At 35.6% G+C, this 13,644-nt stretch overlaps 1 protein-coding gene across 17 annotated transcripts in view; it reads left to right on the top strand.

Moving 5' to 3' along the window:
* The window catches only part of LOC123863282 (uncharacterized), a 691,187-nt gene that overhangs the window by 451,340 nt on the left and 226,203 nt on the right, over window positions 1-13,644 (top strand). For 10 of the 17 annotated variants that reach the window (XR_010407890.1, XR_008504970.2, XR_010407899.1 and 7 more), the window contains one exon: window positions 12,477-12,537. The exons of 5 other annotated variants lie outside the window; for them this stretch is intronic. The gene's annotated coding sequence lies outside the window, so the exon portion shown is untranslated. Of the gene's footprint in view, window positions 1-8,735; window positions 10,778-12,476; window positions 12,538-13,644 lie in introns of all 17 variants that reach the window. 2 more of the 17 variants (XR_008504972.1, XR_010407897.1) reach the window with 1 other exon arrangement.

Genomic DNA, 13,644 nt, shown 5'->3' with positions numbered 1-13,644 from the left:
ATTTCTTATCTAACCCTCTACAGAAAAGTCTGCTGACCCCTGATTTAGAACATTTCCCCAAGCTAATTTTTCCTAGCTGATCACATCATTATGCATTGACTGGCACTCTGGGATTTCAAGTCTAAATAAACCAATAATCAGCTAGTACATTCAGATTTTTTCCAGGAGAGTTTTCTTGACAATCACACAAGAACAGTGCACACAGCCAGTAAAAACAGATGCCTTGGTGTATCTTTAAAAGAAAAAAATTTAAACTGTTTATTATTTTGAAATAACTCACATGCAGTTGTAAGACATAAAACAGAGAGATACCATGTATTATTTACTGGGTTTTCTCCAGTGGTAACATCTTGAAAAATATAGTACAGTATCACAACTTAGATACTGACATGAATACACTCAAGATCCAAAATATTTCCATCACTGTAAGGATTCCTCATGTTGCCCTTCTACAGTCATACCCACTTCCATCCTACTCCCACCCCTGCCTTAACAACCCTTAAACACTAACCTGTTTTTCATTTCTATAATTTTATCATTTCAAGAATTTAGAAATGTAGTTATATAGAATATAAACTTTGGGGTTCCAGCATAATATGGGGTCACTCAGCATAATTCTCTTGAACTCATCCAGGTTTCTGGGTGTATCAATACTTGGTTCTTCTTTATTGCTGAGTAGTATCACAACCTATGGATGTATCATAGTTTGTTTGACTACTCATCCGTTGAAGGACATCTGGGCTGTTTCCAGTTTGGAGCTATTACGAAAAGAGTTGCTGTAAATATTCATGTACAGGTTTTTACATGAATATAAATTTTCATTTCTTTGGGATAAATGCCCAAGAACCAAATTGCTGGGTCATATAGTAAGCATATGTTTAGTTTTTTTTTCTTTTTGGGGGGGAGGGGTGTGGGGGAGGCGAGGAGGAGAGGGAGAGGGAGGGCGAGAATCTTAAGCAGGCTCCACCAAATGTGGAGCCTGACACGGGGCTCCATCTCACAACCCGGAGATCAGGACCTGAGCCAAAATCAGGAGTCGGACGCTTAACCAACTGAGCCACCCAGGAGCCCCAGCTTATGTTTAGTTTTTAAAAGAAAATGACAGACTCTTTTCCAGAGTCACTGTACCATTTTACATTCTCATCATCAATAACATGAGTGATCCAATATCCTCACCAATGTTTGGGGGTGTCACTATTTTGCTTTGTTTTGTTTTAGGTCTTCTAATAGGGGTGTAGTGATATCACATGGTTTTAATCTGCATTTTCCTAATGGTTGATGATATTCAACATCTTTTAATGTGTTTATTTGCCATCTGTATATCCTCTTGGATGAAATGTCTCTTCTTATCTTTTGCCCATTTTCCATTTGGATTGTTTGTTGTTGTTTTTTTTACTGTTGAATTGTGAGAGTTCTTTATATTATCTAGATATTTGTCCTTTGTCAGGTATGTGGTTTGAAGATATTTTCTTCCAATCTGCAACTTGTCTTTTTATCCTTTTAATGGATTTTTTTTTTAATGGAGCAAAAGTTTTTAATTTTGACAAAAAACAATTTATCAGTTTTTATGGATTGTGATTTTGGTGTCAGTTCTAGGAACATTCTACCTAGCCCCAGATCCCAAAGATTTTGTTTGAGGTTATTAGCTAGAAGTTTTATACTTTTATGTTTACAGTTAAGTCTGTAATCCACTCTGAGTTAATTTTTGTATAGGTTGTATAAATTTTGTACAGCTATAAGTCAAAGTCCTCTCTCTCTCTTTTTGTGCCTGTGGATGATCAATCACTCCAGTACCATTTGTTGAAAAGACTACCTTTCCTCCATTGAATTGGTTTTGCATCTTTGTCAAAAATCAATTGGACATATATCTGTGGGTCTATTTCTAGCTTCCCTGTTCTGTTTCATTGATTGACATGGTTATTTCACTGCCAGTACCTCAGTCTTGATTACAATCAAACAATAATCTATTGTTATATTTGTTATTAATAACATACTATTATATAGATAGATAATATTATACTTAATATTAGTATATTAAATAATGTACTATTATATAATACATCTTGAAATTAGACAATTCCTCCCAATATATTTTTTCCAAAATTGTTTAGCTATTCTAGTTCCTTCCTTTGCATTTCAAGTATTCTAAAGTTTAGAATAATTTTACCTATCTCTACCAAAAATTTTCCTTAATTTTGATGGGCATTGCATTAAACCTTTATATCCATTTGAGAAGAATTGACATCTTTACTATATTGAGACTTGCAGTCCATGAACATGATATGTCTTTCCAGATATCTTAGGTTTCTTTCATCAGCATTTTATAGTTTTCACCATACAAGTTCTATACATTTTTTTAGACCTATACCTAAGTGTTTAAATTTTGAGTGATTTTAATTAATATTGTGTTTATATATCTTATGTTTTATTTCCTTTTTGCCTTATTACACCAGCTAGAATAGAACTCAAAGCATTAAATCAAATAGATGGTAAAAGTGAAGACCCTTGCCTTATTGCTGATCTTATGCATTTAGTTTTTCACCATTAAGTGAATGCTAACTATAGTGTTTTTTTTTTTTTTTTTAAAGAAGATCTTTGTCAAATTGAGGATGTTTCCCTCTATTCCTAGTTGTCAGAGTTTTCAATCATGAATGGGTGCTGAATTTTTCTTCATCTATCAGTATCATCATGTGATAATTCTTCTTTAGCCTATTTATGGTAGATTATATTGATTGATTTCAGAATATTGAACCAGACTTGCATCAGTGGAATAACCTTCAACTGGCCATGGTATATAATTTTTTTTATATATTGCTGAATTCTATTTGCTAGTACAATATTAAAGAATTTTTTTTTAAAGATTTTATTTATTTATTTGACACAGAGAGAGACACAGCGAGAGAGGAAACACAAGCAGGGGGAGTGGGAGAGGGAGAAGCAGGCTTCCCTCGGAGCAGGGAGCCTGACGTGGGGCTCGATCCCAGGACCCTGGGATCGTGACCTGAGCAGAAGGCAGACGCTTAACGACTGAGCCACCCAGGCGCCCCCAATATTAAAGATTTTAAATCGATGTTTGTGAGGGATATTGGTCTATGTATTTCTCTTTTTCCCTGTGTTTGTCTGTGTTTAGTATCAGGATAATATTCATCTCATAAAATAAATTGGAAATTGTCCCCTCCTGTATTTTCTAAAAAAAAAATTGTGTAGAGTATGTGTGTGTTAAGTCTTCTTTAAATATTTGTTAGAATTATACAACAAAACCATCTAGGCTTGGAGTTTTGTTTTTGAGAGTTTTTAAATTACAAATTCAATTTCCTTAATAGTTACACGGTTATTCAAATAATCTAATTCATATTTGGTGGGTTAGGGTAATTTGTAATATTGAAGAATTGGTCCACTCCATCTAAGTTGTCTAAGTTCTATGTTTAGTGCTTGTAATTTTCCATTATTGTCTTTAGATGTCTGTAGTGATATGCTTGTTTCATTCATGATTGGCAATTTGTGTCTTTTCTCTTTTTTATTTGTCAGTCATGCTGGAGGCTTGACAAGAAGTTTATTTATCTTTTCCAAGAACAAACTCTTAGCTTCATTGATTTTCTCTACTGCTTTTCTGTTTTTCAATTTCATTTATTTGTGCTATTATTATTATTATTATTTTGCCTTAGGTTGATTTTACTCTTCTTTTTCTTGGTTCTTGAGATTGGAGTTTGGATTATTGGTTTGAGACTTTTGTCTTTTCTAATGTATGCAATTAGTACTATCAGTTTCCCTCTGAGTACTGCTGTAGTTGTGTCCCAGCAATTTTGCTATGTTCTATTTTCATTTTTCATTCACTCCAGTGTATTTTTTTCCCTTGATTTCCTCTTTGACTTACGGTTATCTAGAAGTGTGTTAACTAACTTCCAATGTTTAGAGATTCTCCCATTATCTTTCTCTTATTGGTTTCTGGTTTGATTCCATTTTGGCCAGAAAACACACTCTGTAGGATTTCAGATTTGTTGATAATTGCTTTATAGACCAGGATATGGCCTATCTTGGAATATATTTGTGGGCATATAAAGAATGTGTATTCTTTAATTGTTGGGTGTATGTTCTAAAAATATCAATTAGATCCTGTTTGTTGATAATATTAAGTTCTATATGCTTGCTAATTTTCTATCAGTTGTTCTAGGTATGCTGAAGTTTACAACTATAATCATGGATTTGTCTATTTTTTTCTATTTTACCAGTTGTTATTCCACACATTTTGTAGCTCTTTCGTGTATACACATTCAGAGTTGTTATGTTTTCTTGTTGGATATTCCTTTTTATCATTATATGATGTTTATTTCTGTCTCTGGTAATTTTTTTGCTTTGAAGATCTTTTATTTGATATTAATGTTGCTATTCCTGCTTTATTTGATTAATGTTTGCATAAGACATAGATATAATGTGTATGTACTACATGTAATACATATATCTGTATACAAATACATATTTTATATATATGTTGTTTCCATGCTTTTACTTTAAATCTGTGTATATCATTGTATTTGAATTGAGTTCCTTTTGGACAGTATATAATTAAGCCACATTTTTTTTAAATCCACTGAGCATATCTCTGCCATTTAATTGGTATATTCAGACAATTTACATTCAATTTTATTTATTTATTTATTTATTTATTTATTTATTTTGAGAGAGAGAAAGAGTGGGGGGATGGGCAGAGGGAGAGAGAGAATCTTAAGCAGGCTCCATGCCCAGCTCGGAGCCCCACATGGGGCCCAATTTCATGACCCTGAGATCATGACCTGAGCTGAAATCAAGAGTCAGAGGCTTAACCGACTGAGCCATCCAGGTGCCCCTCAATTTAATTATTGATACGTATGGCTTACACCTCCCATTTGATTCTTTGTTTTTTTTCTCTTTGTTTTTCATATCACCTGCCTGCCTGTGTGTTATTTAAACACCTTTTAGAATTTTTAGAATTTTGACTTCCTAGTATTTTTCTTAAAATGTGTATTTCTTTGTGTAGTTTTTTAGAGGTTGTTTTATGTATTAGCTTTTATATACATAACATCACAGTGTTACTGGTGTCTTCATTTTACTTGTTCAAGTGAAGTACAGGGACTTTACCTCCCTTCTTGTACTTTTACCCATACCCATTTATAATTGTCTTAAGTATTTCCTCTACATACATTTAGAACCACATCAGACATTGTTTATTTTTTGTTTCTGCCATCAAACATAATTTGGAAAACATCAGAGAAGGAAAGTCTATTATTTTTACTCATATTTTTGTTACTGAATTCTTTATTCCTTTCTAAAGGTCCAAGATTCGTCTTTTATCATCTCCTTTCTGTTTAGACAACTTCCTTAACTATTCTTTCAAGGTGGGTCTACTGTTGAAGAATTATATTATTTTTCCTTCATCTGATAATGACGATTTCCACTTCATTCCTAAAGGATATTTTCCATGGACATAGGATTCTGGATTGACAGTTCTTTTCTCTCAGCCATTAAAAATTGTACCCCTTACTTCTGGGCTCCATGGTTTCTGATGAGAAATTTACTTATCAGAATTGTTTTTCCTCTAAAGGAAGATTATGTTTTTCTCTTGCTGCTTTCAAGTTTTTTTCTTTGTCTTTAGTTTTCAGAAGTTTGACTATGATGTGTTTTGGGATGGATGTCTTTTTTTTTTTCTTGCTTGTGGTTTGCCCAGCCTCTTTGAATCTGCATCCTTTTACTAAATTTGGGGAATTTGGGGCCATTATTTTTTTTAGCATGTTTTATGCCTTGCCCTCTTTCTCTTCTCTTTCTGGGATTCCAATGGCACAAATGTTTTCTTTTATTATAGTTCCACAGTTGCCTGAGTCTCTGTTCACTTTTTTTTTTAAGTATATTTTCTCTCTGTGGTTCAGATTAGACCATTTTTATTGTTCTCTCTCCTCATTCACTGGTTCTTTCCTTTGCCTCCCACATTTTTTAAATTTATCATAGTTATCATATTTTTCAGTTCTAAAATTTCTATCTGGTTATTCTAGAAAGCTTCTATTTCTTTGATAAGACATTTGTTTGTTTCAACCATGTTTCATAATTTCTCATTGAAGCATTTTCATGATGGCTGCTTTAAAATCTTTGTGAGGTAATTCTAATATCTCTGTTGTCTTGGTGTTCACAAGTATTGGTGTCTCTTTACATTCAGTTTGAGATGTTTCTGCTTCTTTGTATGAGAAATGATTTTCAGTTGAAAGAAACCTGGACATTTTGGGTATTATGAGACTCTGGATATTATTTTTATTTTTTTTTTAAGATTTTATTTATTTGACAGAGAGAGATACAGCGAGAGAGGGAACACAGCAGGGGGAGTGGGAGCGGGAGAAGCAGGCTTCCCGCTGAGCAGGGAGCCCAATGCGGGGCTCGATCCCAGGACCCTAGGATCACGACCTGAGCCAAAGGCAGACACTTAACGACTGAGCCACCCAGGCGCCCCGAGACTCTGGATATTATTAAACCTTCTATTTTAGCTGGCTTGCTCTGACACTACTCCAGCAGAGAAAGGGGGCACACCTTGTCATTGCCAGCCATAGCACTGACACCTGAGTGGGTGTTCCTGCTGGGTGGGGTGAGAGTTCCTATTCCCCAGTAGGCCTCCACTGATACTTTCCTGGCTAGGAGGGATGTCAGTGGTTTGTTACTGCCCCCATCATGGCCTCTCCTGGCACCTTACAGGTGAGGGAATTCTAGAGCTGGACAGTTTCTAATGTCCTGACCCTCCACTAGGCCTCCTCTGTCCAACACAACCTTAGTAGGGAGGGAGAATGGTGCTTCATTATTGTTGGGCTTGGGTGGAAGTCCAGGATCCCAATGTAGTCTCCACTGACATTATTACATTGGGTTAGGGTAGGCACCTTGTTATCCCTTGACAAGGACAAAAGTCCCAATTTCCTATTTAGACTTCCTTACACCACTCTGGGGTTGGGGAGAGGAAGTTGGGATGCTTTGTTCTAGCCTACCAAGGGTCTGTAGGAGCTCCCCATTGGGCCTAGGTACGGGGGTGGCTGTTTGTGTGGTGTCTGACCAGAGCAAAGTAGTATTGCCCCAGTGCTTTCTGTCTTCCTAGGCTGCTGCTTTCTTTGTCCTTTGGCTGCAAAGAACAGGCTTTTGTTGAGGCTTCTCTGGTCTGCACCAATTGGTGTCTCTGGGTTGCTGGCTTCTTCTGCTCCAAGTTTTGGATAGATGAGTCAAAAATAAAATCCAGGGAACTCACCACAACGTTGTTCCTTGGGTCCCGAGGTCCCTGGCTGTTCTGTCCTCTTCTCTCCATCATTCAGAGTGTCCTGATGTTTGTTTTATGTATGATGTCCAGGGTTTTTAGTTTTACCTGGCAGGAGGATTAGGAAAAACTGTCCCGTTTCTTTTTTGTCCTTTTTTCTTTTGTTATTCTTTAATTGGCAGGGCAGCATACAATTTTTGCCCTGGTTTCTATAGGGAACTTAAACAGAATTAGGAAAAAGCAACTAATAAATTTTCCATTAAAAAGAGACAATTTGAGACAAAGAACCCATGTCTATCTGTAATTTATTTTTCGATACCCGTTTCACTTCTACTTTCCAATTTGTACCAGCTTGTTTCTCGATTACTTTATCACCAATAAATGCTCCTTTAGCATTTTATGGCAACACTTACCTTTAGAAGTAAGCTTTTGCCACTTGCAAGTTCTCATTGACTGACTCCTGCAGGGGGGCACGTTCACTTGATTCATTGCTGTTCCCCTGTGCCTGTCACAAGGCCAACCCCCATAAGAGTACTTAATAAATATCTGCTGAATAAGAGAATGAGAGCTGAAAATTTACATTTCTCATTCTCCGAGAGCTTACCTCCTTTTTTCTTGCTGTGCCGAAGCATGGGACACATGTGTCTGCCACCTGTGCTTGAGTCCCACCAGGCACCCAAAGCATGTGCTGAGGGCATTAGCAAAATTTGCCCAGAATTCTGCAATCTCGAATAAAGCAATTTAATTTCAGCACATGTGTCAGTTTTTGCTTTCTGGCTTAGAGTTGTTTGTATTTTGAATTACAAGTGGGGAGGACCCCAGAATAGTTCCCGTGTATGTGTGTGCACACGTGCACATTCACTCCTATCACTTCTAAAGAAAGTGACCCAAAGAATGTGGCACCAGAAAGACCACAGACTATTTTTAGGATCTGTTTCCTAGATCCCGGAATTTTTTTTGAGGGGGGGGGGAATGATGAATTTTTAAGCAAATCATGGTTTGATGATCTTTTTATTTATTTATTTTTAAAGATTTTATTTATTTACTTGAGAGAGAGAGAATGAGAGAGAGAGAGAGCACATGAGAGGGGGGAGGGTCAGAGGGAGAAGCAGACTCCCTGCTGAGCAGGGAGCCGGATGCAGGACTCGATCCCAGGACTCCAGGATCATGACCTGAGCCGAAGGCAGTTGCTTAACCAACTGAGCCACCCAGGTGCCCCTTGATGGTCTTTTTAAATCTTTGTCCTGTAATGTGCGATGTGTGGGCATCCATAAATGGAGGAGGGGGAATGTTAGTCCATCGTTTTGTAAAGCCCTGAATTTATTTTAATTTTTTTGCAAGCATAACTGTACTTCAGATAAAGATCTCCCGTCATTGCACCGTTTTTAAATGCAGGTAATAGAACATGATTCTTCTTAGTACTCCCAAGTGTGTTTGGTTTAAATACTAATCTTAATACTTGCTTCTCGCTTGGCTTTAGAGTCTGCTTAAAGTAATAGTGAAAGATTGAATTCACTATACTTTTGTTAGAAAATCTGGAAATGTTCGTCCATGGACACTTTCGTCGCCTGCTAAAATGGAAATTCACTGGGAAGGGGGTGAGCATTTCATTTTATTGCCTAAGAGGTGTCGATAACATGCCCTAAATCTTTCCAAGGTATCTTTCATGCCAAACAGGCAAACTAGCTAGCGAAGGAACAGAAAGACCACTTCTTACATGAGTCATTCTCAGCAAACTTGCACAGCAGCTGTGCTAGGTACTGATGAGGATTACCACAGAACCCAGTTGCAAGATTTTATGTGGTCGAGGAGACAACTGCCTCTCCCAGGGGACTGCTTCGAAGGGGGTTGCAGCAATAATGCATCCCTACTGTTGCGGGTGGATTTTGTGGCCACGGAGTATAAAATCAGTGCCAGATAAAATCAGAAAGTAATAGAAAGTGAGAAGAATCTCACGGATTTTAAACCTTAATGTGAGAGACTACAACAAATGTCCTGAGCTTGTTGCATTTACTAGTTAGGAAAAGGAGAGAGAGGAAGGGATGCGTTTAACTCCGAAAACTTGCAGGGCTTCGGTCTTTTCATTTGAGAACCGTTTGGGTGTGTTGTGAAATCAAGTTGCAGAGTAGGCATGTTCAGACCTTTTTTTGCTACAGTTAGTAGGAAAGATCCCCCCCCCCCACCTTAAATAAAAGAAGCCAGAGTTTTCTGTGCAAACTGAAACAGGCGTTGCAAGAATCAGATTCACTTTGGACGAGTCTTCACATTCCAAGTCATCATTGCATTAGGCAGCACAATTCCATCTCTGGTTGATGGGCAGAAAAAGTGGGCAGCTTGCCAGGTAGACGTTTCCATGACTCCCAGCCCCCAAAGGTGATGCGTTTTTCAGCTAATTCAATGAAGAGTGGGCTGAACTTTGGGTCTAAACGAGACAATAGCTGCCTTCGCAGTATCAGCAGAATGGTTGATGGGAATGCACTCTACATTTGGCAGAGAATCATGTGACCTTACGACTGAGATTTTGTGATGGTGCCAACGGAGACTTGGAAAGCAGCAACCGTCCTGACTTTTTTCTTCTTTTCTAGCATGGCTCAGAAAATGGTGGATCTTAATACTTGACTTTAGCCAGACTCAGCAAGCGACTGAGCTTTGAAGCACAACTTCGCCTTTATTCTGGGTTTTTGGCAGGCCACCAGGAGGCTGTCCCTTTCACGCCTGATAAATTCTGCTGCTTATCTCTAAATAGGAAAAAAAAAAAAAAAAAGAAAAATATAAACAGAATATTGAGGCATAACAAGTGAATCCTAAAATTGTATGTGCTTTTTGTTTTTTGGCTTTTCTTACTGCTGATTTTTTTAAATGTTAATACCCTTTCTGCTTGCTGAAGAATCCAAGTACTTTTTTTTTTTTTTTTTGGTTTATAATGAACAGGCATTTGAACAGGGCAAACAGGACGGCCGCAGCAGTGAGCATGAGATCATTGCAGCCGTGTAGCAAGCTGGCACCCTGCCTTCTCACCCTTTTGGTTCAGGAGACAAACGTGTGCAATCCTCATTTCTAAAGTCAGCTCAGCCTGGAAGGATTCCTGGTCTCTCCCACCTTCTACCATTCTGCTGCCAGGGACAGCAAGGATTGGTGCAGTTTCTGCGCAGTGCTTTGTGCCTGGAATACGGAGAAGGAAGAAAAAGAAGACAAGCACCCTGGTCCTTTTTTCCAAGAAATAACAGGAGCCCCGAAGAAAAAAAAAAAATCTTGAGTTTGTCCTACTCCATGCAACAGTGCTGAAAAATATGAGACGCTCCTGCTCAAAAACAAAAACAAAAACAAACAAACAAAAATCCAAACCAAAACAAACCAAAAAAAAAGCAAACATTGGCTTGTATACCTACAGAGACATCGGGCTTTGTAAAGCAGCTTTGTAAGGCAACATAACCAAATGAGCCTTCCTTATTTTTATTATTTCAAAAATATGGCATAATTAGCAATATATTGCACTTGGTGAAATCGCACCTTTCATATCAGGTATAACTTTTTTTGTTGTTTCTTTTTAAGCCTACTCTTAGATAAAAGGGGATCCTTGAACTTTCAATGTACTCTTATTTAGCTCATCACCCACTTTACTCTTATTAACTTTTTCCTTTTGCTCTCTTGCTCTAATCCTGATTAGAATAGAAACTTACGTAAAAATAGAAAAATGTGTATGGAAAAGATGGTACATGTTTTTATTTTGGTTATACATCGAAGTTGGGAAAGACATTAATATGTTATCTGTGCTTTTCGTGTACAGTATTAGTTTTTGCTATCTAAGAAAAGTGAGCGTTTAGTCCTAGTTGTTTAAAGAAACTAAATCTTTTATTTGCTGTGACTCATAATTTGAAATGTGAAGGAAGAAACTTTTTGAACTTCTAAAAAAGGGTCATATTAGAAGATATATTAAGAAATAAAATTAGTTTGGGGGAAGTTGTATTTAAATTATTTACCAGGATTTCAGTATAACCGAAGTAGGGATGAAAAGATCATGCTCTCAGTTGCTAAGTAGAAAAGAAGCTTGTTCCACAATAATACTCTCTTTTAAAATATATTTTAAAAGAAGCGTTTGTCTTAGGGCGGTTGCAGAGAGCGTTGGAAATACCCATTAAGTATTTTAGTGGAAAAAGTACATACAAACTTGTTTTAAGTTTAAAGCAATGATTGGTTCAGCAGATAAATGCATTGCATTCTAATTATTTTGTCTATTTGTAGGAGTAAATTGTTAAGCAATTTAAGCATTTTGTAACAAAACCCAGTTTTGCCTGGTTCAGTGGGAAAGGATTAGCAGATGTATTCCACCTATTTTAATGTTGATTAAAACTCTTTCTAAACATGTTTAAAAATTGTTAAAAAAGAGAAAGTACTTCTTAAAAATAGAGCATATATAAATGAAGACTATAATTTGCATATTAAGAATTGATGCTATAATATTCTCCATGAAAAGAATAAACTTGGAGCAAACTGTTGTGCTTTTAAAATCATATTTTATCATATTGAAAATATGTAGGGTAAACAAAGAGAAAATATTATAGAACTGATGAATTCTACCTCCTTTTTTAGTTATTCTATGAAGAATTATGGGAAATTACAATTACCCTATATACTGATAACATTCAAATAAAACGTTTTATTAAGTTTATCGGTTATTGTTCACTAATTATTTAAAAAAATAGCTCTTGTTCCTTTATGCTGCCTCAGCTAATGGAACATCAACTTTCACAGCCTTAATTAACATTTATAAACCTGTTTTCATGTTTCAAGATCCTTTAGTTGAAAAACATTATTTTAAATGTTATTTTTAGGAGCCATTAATCTCTACACTCTTAATTATCTTATTAAGCTCCATGCCAAATCCAAATCTCTTTTCAGCTTTCACTAGTTCATTGTGCAAAACCTAGTCGCTTCTTTACAGCTATGCCTCCTTTCACTTTCAAAACTGTTACTGTGAAAACAACACCAACCAAAATGAACGCGTAAATGCAAACTATGAAACCACATTATATGTCATATGAGTAGCCTTGGGTGGGGCTCTAGGAGTCTTCCAAGCCTTTAAAAAAAATACTTTAAAAGGTTTTGCCCATTTTGATATTGTGTTTTCTTCTCGATCATCTACCTTCATTCCCACCATCCAGCCAGATGATCCTCCTAGACAAGCAGTTGTCTGATATTTCTCCTTTTGTGGTTGTTTTAGGGAAAAACTTAAAATGGATATGAGAAGTGAAGAAAGTGATCATAGGAGAAAATCATCTCAGGTAAAAACAAAAAGCAAAAGAACAATTAATATTTAATATTTTTAAAGAAGAAACACAAAACAATGTTGACTATATTTAGTTTTAAGAATTTGTTTCATAGTCTTTATGGATCTAGCTGTTGGAATTTTCATTGATGGCTTGAGAATTTATACTATTACCTACCATTGTGACAAATTTTTGTCTGAGTTTATGATCTATGTGCAGTTTGAGTCTCTTGGAATTATGTATCTATATATCCATTCATATATCTATATATCCATTCATGTAATGGTTGAATAGAAAGTAATTTAGAAAAAGAAAATATATATTTTTTTCATTTGTCATACCAGGTAAAAGGAAGTGAAATCTGGAGAGAGGGAATAAAGTTGTGCTTTTTTAAAAAAATGACCTAATAAGAGAATGAAACCAAAATATACATTCTTATAGTTATGATAAAACCCAAAACAAATGTTGCTTTTTATTTCACATCTAAGTTTATGAATACATGTTAAGATATTTTTACTATAATTGAATGCAATTATGACTGTTGATTTTTTACTATAGTTTTTAACAAGAATGGGAATAATTAGAAAATAAATAATGGTAAAAAAATTATGTAGACCAAATTATCTACATAAAGTCTATAGAACACATTTTATTTTATTTCAAAACATGCAAAAACACTAAGTAATTTTTAAGTAGTATTACTATTTTTCACAATGAAGATATAATTTAGAAATGCTAAATATTGTGGATATGAGTGAAATGATTAATGATTGTACAACTTACAGTTTTGTTGCTGTTGAGCTTAAAATCTTAAAAAATATGTATGTGGCTGGCTTTATGTTTATTCTTTGTGTGTTTGCTTATTGTCTAGTGGCTTAAATTTTTTTAATAACAATTGATTTTTGCCCAACCTGTTGACCAGGTAAGAGTTGTAACTAGCTATATATTATGTTTTAAGAATATCTTTTTTTAAAAAAAATAAACTTGAAGATATTGTGTTTAAGAGGCAAGTTATATCCTCTTTTATGCAGTAGATCTGGAGTATAGATTATAGTAGTAGTAGCACTGCTAATAGTAATAATGCTGTTAATATTAATTTTAGTTTTCTGATAACAATTTATC

The sequence above is a fragment of the Mirounga angustirostris genome, unplaced genomic scaffold, assembly GCF_029215605.1.
Source record: "Mirounga angustirostris isolate CCGP_5_RB_7025 unplaced genomic scaffold, mMirAng1.0.hap1 SCAF_1, whole genome shotgun sequence".
Classification (NCBI taxonomy): Eukaryota; Metazoa; Chordata; class Mammalia; order Carnivora; family Phocidae; genus Mirounga; species Mirounga angustirostris.
This window is presented reverse-complemented; position numbering and strand designations above follow the sequence as displayed.